This window comes from Ochotona curzoniae, unplaced genomic scaffold, assembly GCF_017591425.1.
Source record: "Ochotona curzoniae isolate NIBS_2020 unplaced genomic scaffold, NIBS_Ocur_1.0 contig_4612, whole genome shotgun sequence".
In the NCBI taxonomy this organism is placed as follows: domain Eukaryota; kingdom Metazoa; phylum Chordata; class Mammalia; order Lagomorpha; family Ochotonidae; genus Ochotona; species Ochotona curzoniae.
In genome coordinates, this window is record NW_024466343.1 from 3,569,599 (window position 1) to 3,577,044 (window position 7,446).

Here is a 7,446-nt window from a genome sequence, read left to right on the forward strand (position 1 = left end):
TTGTTTGGCTAAAGGACTTGGAGGGAAGAGTATAAAAGGAGTCTCCAGACATTCTCCCTGTCCACGTTACTGGCTCTGCTGGTTGAGGCAGGGTGAGGGAGCAATGAGGTGACCAGAGACATTCTGCCGGGCCTTGCCAAGCAGCCAGAAATTCCTTGTAGCCCTGCTAACCGAGGAGCAGTGCTCATCACACGCCCATGCCACCTGACCCAAATGCATGGCCTCCCACAGCCCAGCCCCACATTACCCATTGCTTGTTCTGACTCTCACTGGTGGGTACCATAATCTAGTCCTGTCAGGTAGGCCCGCAGTCCTAGTTTTAGTGTATGCCTGGGAGTGGTATTCAATGTTGGTTGATACTAACTATCCCAGATCAGGCCTCCCATGTGTGTTGGTGCTTCAGTATGACCCTTACAGTTTCTCCTGTTCCCCACTCCAAACCATTCAGTATCAGCCCCCTTGCTTAGCTTCAAGTACAGTGGCCCTGTCCATGTTATTCTACCTTTTTACAAAAGGATCATTTTTAAAATATTACTCCTGAGGCCCAAATGCGGTAGTCTAGCACCTAAAGCCTTCTTCTTGAAGGTGCTGAGAACCTATATGAGCACCAGTTCCTGTCCCAGCTGCCCAGTTTCCCATCCGGCTTCCTGCTTGTGGCCTGGGAAAGCAGCTGAGGACGCCCAAGGCCTTGGGACCCTGCACCTGCTTGGGACACCCAGAAGAGGCTCTGGGCTCCTGGTTTTGGATTGGCACATATTTGGCCATTGCGGCCACTTGGCGAGTGAATCAACAGACGAAAGATCTCTGTCTCTCCTCTCTGTATATCTGACTTTCCAATAAAAATAAAATAACTCTTAAATAAAAGATGAAGGGAGAAGTAGGGAAGTTTGGACCGTTAGGAGGATAGGGTAGGAGATATCACCATACTCTTTAATCTGCAAATGTGAAATGAATTCACCCTATATAAATAAGTTTAGTTAAAATAGATTGAATAACTAAAATGATTAGGGATTATGGAGATCCATTTTATATTACTTTGAAAAATACCTACAAGGTTCATGTTTATCAACATACTTGATTTGCTCTCAAATTCTTTTCACTGAGCATTTAATAGACCTCTTCACAGTACTGAATAATATTCAATAAAACATTCCTTAGAGGTGCAGGTTGTAGACTCATTGAAATAGTCGCTCTTGGAGTTATACATGACATCAAATAGCCCTGCTGATTTGTTTTTTATTGGATTACTAGTTGTTTGGTATTATTAAACAGCTAGGAAATGATTATCAACTGGAGACCAGTGTGATACTCTTTAACATAATGGGAAAAATTCCAACATCACCCTGTGGAGGCTTTCAGGTATTTATATTTTTCCTATGTTATTAGGCCTGTGATGTTTGTGCACTTAGGGAGTAAGTTACATATAATTTTTGAAGTTCATAATTTTGGCTTTCATGTGTTTTACTGCTTATTCCCATCCCAGAATGGAACCAGAATATTACTTGAAGGAAAACAAAATGAATAGATTTATCATTTGTATTTCATTGGATTTATAAATACACAGGACAGTACAATTTATCTGAAACTGAGGCTTTTAAAAATAAGTATCTTTGTTATATCAATAAAATTAGTAAGTCTTGATTCTGATTATTTTAGAAAAGAATTACAGTCTAAAATAAACTGCAATTAAGGCTATGCTTCCACTTCTTAAAAAAAAAATGTTTTTTCCAATGATAAAATGTGAATATCCTGCTTTATATTGTGAATCCATAATTCTGTTTTGTTTTCTACTCTCTGCATTTTCATCTCTAAATAAGTAATGGGTTTTCAATTAAATGGGGTTACTGTACAGATTAGATAATGGGCATAAAATTCTTAGTACAGTTAGACTGCTATAAACACTTTTGCTTATCTTTTTCCTTTCTTTTTTTTTATAATTTATTTATTTTTATGGAAAAGTCAGATATACAGAGAGGAGGAGAGACAGAGAGGAAGATCATCCGTCTGATGGTTCACTGCCCAAATGACCACAACAGCCAGAGCTGAGCCAATCCGAAGCCAGCAGCTAGGAGCTTCTTCCGGGTCTCCCATGCGGGTGCAGAGTCCCAGGGTGTTGACTGTCCTCACTCTGCTTTCCCAGGCCACAAGCAGGGAGCTGGATGGGAAGAGGAGCTGCCGGGATTAGAACCAGCGCCCAAATGGGATCCTGGTGCATTCAAGGTGAGGACTTTGGCTGCTAGACCACTGTGCTGGGCCTTACTTATCTTTTTTCTATCAACCTAATCTTCCATAACTTTGTAATGCAAAATTCAGTATGAATCATGGTTTTTTTGTTGTTGTTGTTGCTGTTCAGTATACTGATTAACACTGATGATACTGTCTCCTTATTGCTTTTATAATTTAAAATCTGTGCTATATTTGCTCTTGTATTATTTATAATGATTTCACATGCACAGAATCCAATGATAAAAGTGTATAATTCTTGGAGAAAAAACTTATTGGCAAAGATTCATAAGGCATGTAATCTTGGCAAAATTATTTAAGCTCATCATCCTCCTCAGTGAAACAATTGCTGTCATAGCATTTCCTAAGGTTTTGTGACAATTTAAAATGTGGTAATATTAGTGAATTGCTCCAATAAAGTACCTGACCTAGTATAAACATTTAGCATTTGTTAGAATCTTGCCTTCCACTCCTTCATCCCACCTTACTCATGCTCAGGGGCAATAACCAAAGCTTACTCACCTTGATGCTGAAATTATCACAGTTCTTAATAGCAATTAAACATTTTTATTCTTGATAAAATGCAGAGAAGGTCAGGATGTCTGAAAGGGAATATTTCGGCATGTCTGACAAGATGCATGATGCTGTCATTGTTCCTGATTACATTTCAGTAACAGACAACACACTAATAGAAGTTTCATTGGACATAGGCTTTAACTATTCTAGCTATTCTAATGATAGAATACATAGGAACAAAAACAGCAGGAAGAAAAACAAAATTGTCTATATAAAAACATGTGTTTTGATTACTTCAAAAGCATTTTAAAAGATTTATTTGTTATGAAAAAGAGTTGTGGAGAGAGAAAGGGAAAAGGGGGTAAGGAGAGAGAGAGACCTTGTTGCTTCTAGTCTACTCCTCTGATGGCTACAGCGGCCAGTGCTAAGGGAGATCACCTCTAAGTCAGGCAGAAGTCAGGAATCAGAACTGCATCTGGGCTCCCCATGTTGCCATGGTTCAGGAACTTTGACCATCTTCTGCTGCTTTTGTTGGGTCACTGGAAGGGGAGTTGGATCAGAAATGGAGCAGCTTGGTCACAAACTGGTACCCATATTGCATTTTGGTATTATATGAAGTGACTTTACCAGCTTTCTGCAATGTTCTGCCCAATTTCTAGTTTTAACGCTATTTTTTTTTTTTACTTTTCCTAAGACTATGACTTTTTTCCTATATTGATTAATTGATTCTGCAATGCTTCTCTCATTTTTGTTAAGTGACAGTCTTTTCCTTGTAAAACTTTGACTTTAAGCAGCTTTTCCATCCTTTTTTTGCATTCTAGATTCCTCTCCCCAGTTCATTCATAGTAGAAGTCTGAAAATGGGTGGCATCCTATGTGCATCAAGTTAGTTAGAAAAACCCCTCCTGAAATGAAGAATGAGGAAGAAAAATAATAAAATGTTTCCGAAGTGTCCATAGGTTTATAACCAGCAAATCTTGTCATTCAATTTTGTCAGAGGTTATCAGCTGTATCAACTGTGGTGTGTTAGCAGGTTAGCTTGGGAGGGCAGGGAACATTTATTTGAAGTTCCCCAGCCTGATTTTAGCAGCACGATCACTGGAAGAATCTGAAGTGAGAAGGACTAAGTGAGATTATTTTGGCCTGACCAGTGTGGCTTCTGCCTATTTCACTGACATATTTTACTTATCAGTCTCTTAATCGTTCTTGCTTCACCTCCCGAAACATAAGATATAATAACATTTCTATTTGTATAATTGAATTTTCTGCCAAAGTAAGATGAGTAAAGTAGCTACATGTGTCAGTGTCGAGTTCTGAAAGCAAAGATTAAACTTCATGTTTCATGTGATGGCCTGGAAGTGGATTTCAATATGTAGATTATTAGAAAATAAACACAGTATCTCAATGAAGCACAAATAAACACAGAAAATCATTATTAAACACATAAAACTGTGATGCTAAATAAAAGATCCATTTGTCTCAACATTTTTAAGCAGTGGTGGTAAAAGACATAATGTGTTTTTCCTAAGAGATGACAACAATGCATTGACTTTAGAGTTGAGTTGATTATCAGGATCAAAAACTGTTTATATGCAGAAATTTATCTAATTGGAGACTATCACTTTTCTTCAGATTATTATATTAGCTTTTGATAACAAAATTCTGTTAGTGATATGATTGTTTATAAGAACATAAATTTATTTTAAAGGTACTGAACTACTCTATGTAGTCATTCAATTAATTGATTAGATAGTATATGGAAAGTAACACATAATATAAATTGTTAGAAAATGAATGTTTTACTTTATTCTCATTTTATTCCCTGTGTGGTAATGATGCATATTGTGTTTTTTTTTCTTTTAACAAATCAGTGCATTTTGAATACCCTTCCAGTTATCCAAAACAAAAAGGCTGTTTGATCTTTTTAATGTGGAGTTTAGCTGAACTATAAAACTATAAAACTATAAATGAATTATATTTAATGCTTTTCAGAGTGACTTTGAAGACCAAAGTTATGATGATAATAAATAAAGAATTAAGAAATGCATGGCAAAGTATGTATAAAGTAAGTGATTCACAAAAGAACTGAAAAAGGTCATTCTCTTCCATTTGTGAATAATCTGATATGCTGATTTCTACAATCAGTTACAAATGTAATCAGACTACAGTATCTTAGATGTGTATCCTAGCTCTCTCATTTTTCCTGACACTTTAGGAATATATAATATATCTAACTCATTTTCTTTTTTTGAAAATGTATTTATTTTCATTGGAAAGGAGATTTATAGAGAGAAAGAGAGACAGAAAAAAATCTTCCATGTGCTGACTCACTCCTCAAATGGCCACAGTGGCTAGAGCTGAACCAATCTAAAGCCAGGAGCCAGGAGCCAGGAGCCAGGAGCTCTCACTTGGATGTAGGTCCCGAGGTTTTAGGCTATTTTCTGTTTTTTACCCAGCCACAAGCAGAAATCAAGATCAGAAGCGAAACAGTAGGGACACAAACCAGAGTCCATAGGAATACCAGTGCTTGGAGAGGGATGGCTAACCAAGTGAGCCACTGTGTTGGGCCCTTAGGGAGACAGAACTCCTAGTATCCAAGTTCTCTCTTCTATGGTATGTCTTACCAGGAAGCTGGAATGAGGAATAGAGCCAGGACTCAGATCCAGGAACTGATACAATACTATGGTATCTCAAAGAGCCAAGCAACTAATTGCTCCAAATCCCTGTCTCAATCTTGAAATTGTCAAAAACACAATGCCTGCTACAAGGTTGATTTTTAAAAATATTTATGGAATAAATGGACAAAGGAATATTAAAAGGCATGTAAGAACCAGGAGTTTTGTTCATTTGTGACATAATCATCTTGCTTTTCAAATATGTTTATTTGGATGAATTCCAGACGTGGTTACTGATACGAAGTAGCTTGGATGGATATTCTTTGCGTTGTTCTTTTTTTTTAGATGAAATAAGAGAGTAACACCTTTTGAATTACTATTTTATTATACACCTTGGTTTATTATGTTGTATCTCAGATATTTAATGTGTGTGTGTTTAAGCATGTCCTTTTATAGCAGCGTTCATTGCTGAAAATGTTTACCAAAATTGCTTAAATTTCTCTGACTTTGCTAAGTGATATAAGTAAAAAAATATATATAAATTATTTCTACTCACAAGCTACATGCTGTGAATAAGAATGTATTTACATTGATTTATGTTTAATTTCAAATATATATACATGAGCCCCTTTTGTCACCAGTGGGTTAAGCCACTGTTTGTGACGTTGGCATCACACATTACTGTGTCTGTTCAAGTGTGTTTGCCCAGCTTCCTATCCAGCTTCTTACTAATGTGCCAGGGAAGGCTGGTGAAAATAACCAACTTGGGGAGGGGTGGGAGGAATCCCAGTGCCTATAAAACTGTGTCACAAAATGCAATGTAATTAATAAAAAAAAAAAAAAGAAAAGAACCAAAATGCTTTAGTTTTTGCCATATGTGTGATACAGTAGGATGGAGTTACTGCCTAGTGAATTCAGATTAGCCCAGCACTGGCCTTTGGAGTGTGAATGAGAAGATGGAATGCCTTTCTCCCTCTCTCTGTCTCTGCCTCTATTACTGTTGTTCTGCCTTTCAGATAAACAAAAAAATCTTAAACATATACACACATATTCATACTGAAGAGAAAAAGCAAATATATTAAATTATAATTACCCAAATATTGATATTATTAATAGTTTATCTTTCCTTCTATTATTATTATTTTCTACTGAACCCCAACTTTTTTTAAAAAATGATTTTGTGTGAAAAGTTGAGGCAGAGTTACAGAGAGAATGAGAGACACAGAGGCCGAGAGATTTTCCATCTGCTGGTTTACTTTCCAAATGACCATAAGGACCAGAGCCTAGCTAATCTGAAGTCGGGAGGCAAGAGTTTGTCTGGGTCTTCCACATGAGGACAGAGACCTAAGGGCTCTCCCAAGCCATTAACAGGGAGCTACATCAGATATGTAGCAGTTGTGGTGCACAAACTGGCACTCCTTTGAGATGTCAGTGGTACAAGTTGAGGCTTAGCCTATTATGCTACAATTAATATGTAAGCAGAGATACAGAGATTTCTATTTCAACCAGGATTTTTTTTTTGCTTTTTTTAGATAGAGAGTGCCAGAGTAGGGTGGCAATCTGGGAAAAACAACCTGTCATGTTGCACAAAGTGTGTCTGTAAAATAGTCTCCTGATTTTAGAGATAGATGCCACTGTGAAGAAAAGGTGATTGTGAAGCATCCACAAAGCTGGAACCGTCGAGGAACTGAGATTCCAGAGAACTTCAGCTTACATGGAAAGGGATTCAGGGGAAGACAATGAAACTGTTGAATTTATCTGGACAATAAGATGCTGGGCTCTCTGCATGTTCCATAACTGCAATGAAGGAATCATGACTGGCCAGAGCCTATGAAACTGTGTCATAAACTGAAATAAATGTTGTTTAAAAAAAGAGAGATTCAGGGGAAGAAAGGTCATAGAATGAAGATTAATTATGAAGTCTTCTGACTTTTAATTTAAACTGTGTTTAGCCTTAACCACTATTGAATATAACTGACTAACTAACTTTAATGCTGGGGGGTTGTGTTAAAAATTTAGAAAGCAGTGATTTAAAGATTAAACTTAATATTTGATTCATAAGCCTCTTTAGTTAATATTTGTTCTTCAACTAC